The sequence below is a fragment of the Mus caroli genome, unplaced genomic scaffold (assembly GCF_978045245.1).
Source record: "Mus caroli unplaced genomic scaffold, Mus_caroli_1 scaffold_2, whole genome shotgun sequence".
Classification (NCBI taxonomy): Eukaryota; Metazoa; Chordata; class Mammalia; order Rodentia; family Muridae; genus Mus; species Mus caroli.
The window spans coordinates 159,623,032-159,629,433 of record NW_028227257.1 but is presented as its reverse complement, the minus strand read 5'-3'; positions in this window follow the sequence as shown (position 1 = coordinate 159,629,433).

Below are 6,402 nucleotides of genomic sequence, written 5' to 3'. Positions count from 1 at the left end.
AGTCTCAAAATCCTGTGGCGGGGGTCATGGGTAGCTGGCAGGTGTCAGCCGAGGCCGGATGAGGCCTGTGGCCCTACTCAGGCCGGTTTCTGCTTCCCTAACTAATGCAGTCTCAGGTCCCGCGCGCAATTGGATTGGAGCAGAAGCTGTGTTCCACTCTCCAGAAGTCTTAAGATCCTGTGGCGGGTGTTGTGGGTAGCTGGCGAGTGTCGGCCGAGCCTGCGCCCTAGCTACCCTGGTGCTTTTCTGACGGGAAGAGGCTTGTGGCCCTATGTAGGCCGGATTTCTGCCTCCCTAACCAGAGCAGTCTCAGGTCCCACGTGATTGGACTGGAGCAGAAGCTGTGTTCCACTCACCAGCAGTCTCAAAATCCTGTGGCGGGGGTCGTGGGTAGCTGGCGGGTGTCAGCCGACCCTGCGCTCTAGCTACCCCGGTGCTGATCCGGCCAGATGAGGCCTGTTGCCCTACTCAGGCTGGTTTCTGCTTCCCTAACTCGACTTGTGGCTCTTGAGAGGAAGACCTGCTCCAGTGTTCCAGCATGGCGGGTCCCAATGAGAAGAGGCAGTCTATGGTTTTAAGGCATTTATTGTAGAATGGCAGAAAAAGGAAGAAGAGTAGAGAAGTAGAGGTGGGTCATGGCCATGTAGAGAGAGGGGAGAAGGGAGGGGGAGCAGGAGGGTAAGAGCAAGAGGGTAAGAGAGGAAGGAGGAGGCAAGCAGCTCCTTTTAAAGTGGGCTGGGGCTACCTGGCTGTTTCCAGGTAACTGTGGGGGTGGAGTCCAGAATGCCAGGAGCTTAGAGCATTGCCTACATGACTGATGGTCACACACCTCTCTGTGTGTGGTGGGGGTGCTGTGGAAGGCTGTATCTTCAACAGGAGTCAGGGGCCAAGGAGGTGTGGCCAAACATCTGCCTCTCTTAGGGTCACTGGAGTTCAAGGCCTGTGCTCCACCAGGGACCAGGCTAGCTGTGCACAGCTCACTGCCTCACAGTCTTGAGAATAGTTCATAGAGTGCCCAGACATGAGATCAGGTCTGAAATTGCATCAATTAAGTAATATCAGCTGTTGGGGGTGCTTTTTTTTTTTAAGAAAAAATTACATTTTTTTGAGAGGTGTGTGTGTGTGTGTGTGTGTGTGTGTGTCTGTGTCTGTGTGTGTGTGTGTGTGTGTGTGTGTGTGTGTGTGTGTGTGTGTGTGTGTCTGTGTCTGTGTCTGTGTCTGTGTGTGGTGTTACAGGGCCCTATAAACAGGTAGACACAGAGGGATGTAGGGAGAACCTGTTGGTCAGGTCCGCTTTGATAGTTTAATTTGCACTTCATTTGTCACTTTTTTTTTAAATTAGATATTTTCTTCATTTACATTTTAAATGCTATCCCACAAGTCCCCCATGCCCTCTCCCCCACTCACCCCCACCACTCCCACTTCTTGGCCCTGGCATTCCCCTGTACTGAGGCATATAAAGTTTGCAAGACCAATGGGCCTCTCTTTCCAATGATGGTCGATTAGGCCATCTTCTGATACATATGCAGCTAGAGACACGAGCTCTGGGGAGTACTGGGTAGTTCATATTGTTGTTCCACCTATTGGGTTGCAGACCCCTTTAGCTCCTTGGGTACTTTCTCTAGCTTCTCCATTGGGGGCCCTGTGATCCATCCAATAGCTGACTGTGAGCATCCACTTCTGTGTTTGCTAGGCCCAAAAATAGCCTCACAAGAGAGAGCTATATCAGGGTCCTATCAGCAAAATCTTGCTAGTGTATGCAATGGTGTCAGCGTTTGGAAGCTGATTATGGGATGGATCCCCGGGTATGGTAGTCTCTAGATGGTCCATCCTTTTGTCTCTGCTCAAAACTTTGTCTCTGTAACTCCTTCCATGGGTGTTTTGTTCCCAATTCTAAGAAGGGACAAAGTGTCCACACTTTGGTCTTCGTTCTTCTTGAGTTTCATGTGTTTTACAAACTGTATATCTTGGGTATTCTAAGTTTCTGTGCTAATATCCACTTATCAGTGAGTACATATCATGTGAGTTCTTTTGTGATTGTGTTACCTCACTCAGGATGATGCCCTCCAGGTCCATCCATTTACCTAGGAATTTCATAAATTCATTCCTTTTAATAGCTGAGTAGTACTCCATTGTGTAAATGGACCACGTTTTCTGTATCCATTCCTCTGTTGAGGGGCATCTGGGTTCTTTCCAGCTTCTGGCTATTATAAATAAGGCTGCTATGAACATAGTGGAGCATGTTTCCTTCTTTCCGGTTGGAACATCTCCTGGATATATGTCCAGGATTGTTGCTGTTTTGAGACCTGAAGAGTACCATTATCTCAGAAGATCTACTTTATCTGTGGTTCTGCTCTAAGACTGTTGAGAAGAACCAAGACTTGATGTGGTCAGACCCTTTGCTTTAGACTTCAGCTTGGGTGCTTGAAATACTGCCAGTTTTGTCCCATTTTGATGGACAATACTTATAGTGGATTGAATAAAAATGGCTCCCATAGGCTCATAGATTTGAATGCTTGATCATCAGGGAGAGGCACTACTTGACAGGGATTAGATGTGGCTTCCTTGGAGGAAGTATGTCACCCAGGGTGGGCTTTGGTGTTTTAAAAGCTCAAGCAAGGCCCAGTGTCTCTCTCTTCCTGGTGTCTGTAGATCCAGATCCAAATGTAGAACCCTCAAGTACTTCTCTGCTTCATGGCTGTCTGCATGCTGCCAAGTTCCTGCCACATTGACAATGGACTAAACTTCTCAAACTGTAAATGGTTTCTTTTATAAGAGTTGGTGTGGTCATGGTGTCTCTTCACAGCAATAGAACAGTGACTAAGACTCCTCTCAGATCTCCAAGTATGCTCCCCTCCTGCAGAAAACGACAGTTTTACTTCTCGTTGCCTATATTTGTTTGTTAAATCTTTAGAACCCATTAAGGCATTGATCCTCCTGCGTTCTAAGTATCTGGATATTTGTTCATTTCCCATGAACCCAGAGACTTTTACAGAGGAAGATGTTGTGTATTTTCATTTTCATTTTTAAAAATCTAAAGATAGTTACTAAATAGAAGATTCTCAAAATCCTTTATTGAGGGCCAATGAGATGGCTCTGTTTAAAGGTGTGAACAGTCAAGCCTGATGATTTCAGTTCAATTCCCAGGACCCACATGATGGAAGGAGAGGACCAACTCTAATGACTTCTGATCTCCATATGCACATCATGGCATACACTCTCTCAAACACACACAATAAATAAATGTACTAAATTCTTTACTGAATAAATTCGTGATTAATATCACAACACATATTCTGGTGACCAATTAGCTTTAGTCCTATGGCCTGAATCGGTCTTTGAGAATAAAGTTTTGTTGGTTGTTTTGCTACTAGGTAAACTAGTTGATACCCCAGCAGAGTTTCACATTGTGCTGAAGAGTCCAGTCCAGCTCAAGTCTGGCAGACTTGGATCTGCAACTAAGTCCCCTCCCCTGAATGTACTCTGAGGCCCTTCAAACCATGTTTGCCTTCTTTGTAAAAGGAGACCAGTAGCCACACAAATAAACCTGTTTTGCCGAGTGACAGCTAGCATAACGAAACAAAACCTGATAGTATGATTCCTGCCCTGTGGAAAGGTAGTGAATTACCATGGTGATTTCTTGGAACTGTCTGTCAATTCTGTGTTACTGTGTCCAGTTGATGCTGAGTCCATTCACATACCATCAACAGAACTTCCCAGGGCAGGAAGAAGTGGTTTCAGTAAGAGGCCTGACTGGAGAGTTTAGAAGTCCTAAGATTAGCTCAGTGGCTAATCTCCTAAGTGGCACATGTAGATGATAATGACTCTTTAATACCTGGCCAGTGTTTGGCAAAGTTTTCTAATTGCTCAGTGTAGACATTCCAAAAAGAAATGAAAGCACAAGTCACTAAGGGTGCCAAAGATAGTGGATTGGAACGGGAGGTTTGTCTGTAGGTAGGCAAGATAGCTCAGTGAGCAAAGTCACTTCCTGCAAGTACAATTCCTGGGACTCACATGGTAGAGGGAAAGAACTAACTGCAGAAAATTATCCTCCGTCCTTCACAGGTGCACACACACACACACGTGTGTGTGTGTGTGTGTGTGTGCAAGTGGGCATGCATGAATGATTGTGTGCATGCACACCCCCTTTCTCTACCCTAATTTCTCCATCCAAGGGTCTAGGCCTTCCTCTCCCTGCCGCTCTTCCCTATATAATCTAGCCACCTTGGTTATGTGACCTTTTTGTCTACTCTTTACCCTCCTGGCCTCTTGGTCTGGTTTCTTCCCTTCTTCACATGACTCAGGTCATGTTCACTCTGGATTCTCCCAGATGTCTCTGCCTCTGACTATGCTCTTCCTTTTATGTCCAATAAACTTTCTCCTTCAAGATGCCTATGAAAGTCATGTCCTTTCCTTTTCAAATTTTTCTTATTTTTATTTTTCTGTTTAGTGTGGACATTTTAACAGGTGTGTCCTCCCTCCCCAGTGATCATGGTCTCTGGTTCTTAGTTCACAATTAAGGGCAAGAATCTGACTACTCATTGCCCAACCACCTCAGGCAGGTGTCTGCCTCTCCTCTGGTCAATAGGGTGGCCAGGAAGGCCCATGAATGGGAGTGATTGCATTTGGAGTCACCCACAATTAAGAGTCCATGGCAGCAAAGCCCTTCCTGAGCATGATGGGGGGAAGACGTCTGTTGGAAGGCGGTCACGAGAAGGTGACAAATTCATCTGAGACAGCATTCTGGGAAATGGAAAAAAATGTCTATAATTTAAAAATGGACAACTACAAAAGTTAATCCAAACCCAAAATCAAACCCCTATCAGTTAAAGACCAGTTTTTATATCTTCAATATTTACGACCGCCTCAGTCATGACTATCAGTTAAGATCACTCCCACGCATGACTCTGGAGTAGAATATTTCTAAGGCTGAATCATCAGATTTTTTTTCTTTTGTATTGCTACTGATTTTGAAATACTTGAAAAGGAATCTGCATGGTAAATAATTCATTAACAAATACTGACCCGAACCACCTTAACCTTAACCCTGGCAGAGAAGATTGGTGGCCACAGAACTTCCTCTTTCATTCACACCAGTAGTGGTATTCATGAGAAACTTCTCATTATTTGATTAGGGTTGGTTTGTTAAAGAAGTTTGTCATTGGTGGCTCAGACAATGTTGGGTGGAACAGTATTCAACATTCGTAGATTGTCCGGTTCACGGTCCTTTGGTCTCTGGATAGGATATAACCTGCCCACTCTGAGTCTGAGGTTCTGGATGTGACCTCCTTACATCACAGAAGAGCTGTACGACCTGGACTGGGTTTCTATTGTGGTTAGTTAGTTACTTTGTGGTCTACTGTTGCAGTTTTTTACCTGGACAAGTGGCATTTTACCATGTAACATCTTTTGTGTTTGTCATGCACTGCCCTTAGTCTACATTTGTCCCTAATTAATAAAAAATTCATAAGAAAACCTTAAGATGAATTTTCAAAAATAGTGGCATAAAAACATTCTCCTCTAAGTATCCAAGCTTTTTAATGATGTTTCAAATTTTGCATATGTAGAATTTTTCAAAACGACTGGTGTAAAAATTCAGTGGAAATAACATAAGCTATATTTCTCTGGTAGTTTGCAGTACCTAACCAAGCTTTCCTAACTTAAAATTTCATGAAAAAAGTAATTTATTTTTTAGATATGTGTAGATTTGTTTCTTATTTTGAGTTGAAGGTACTTCTAGGCACATAAATCTATTGATTAATAAGCTGTGTAATCTTATAAAAGGCTACTTTGGGATTCATAAACTTCATATTTACACTGTACCCAGATGGAAACAGACCCGAGAGCTTAGTGAAAGATTCACAGTAAATAATGGAATAGATCAGAGCATCACAGTCAGGATACTGGGGTTGTGCATTTTGTCTTGATCTTGGGTGATTCTGTTCCTTTTGAATGGTGTGCTGGAAAACTCACCTTGTTTCTGCCTCCCTCACCCCTATCCCCGGTGATCTTTCAGGTCCTGCTACTGAGCTACATCCAGGCCTTCAAGGGAGTCTTTCTCAAATTCTCCCTGGAGCCTTTCATGAATCATCTTAAATTTTCTCCCTTTAAATCAACCCTTTATCATGCATAGTTTTGTGGATATTGAAAAGATCTTGAGTTACAAATAATTACAAATAACCCTGAACCCCTGAGAACACAGGCTTCAAATCTCTGGAGTTTGGAAGCAACATGAAGGAAATGCTTTGGAGTGTCTGGGAGTCAGGTGCCCCAGTCTCTGACAGGCATGGTTTTCTGCACTGTATTATTATTGTCACTCAGGGAAGAAAAAACAAAACAGAAAACAAACAACAAGACAAAGCAAAGCCTCCCAAACCATGAAATGATGAATGTTTTTACTTT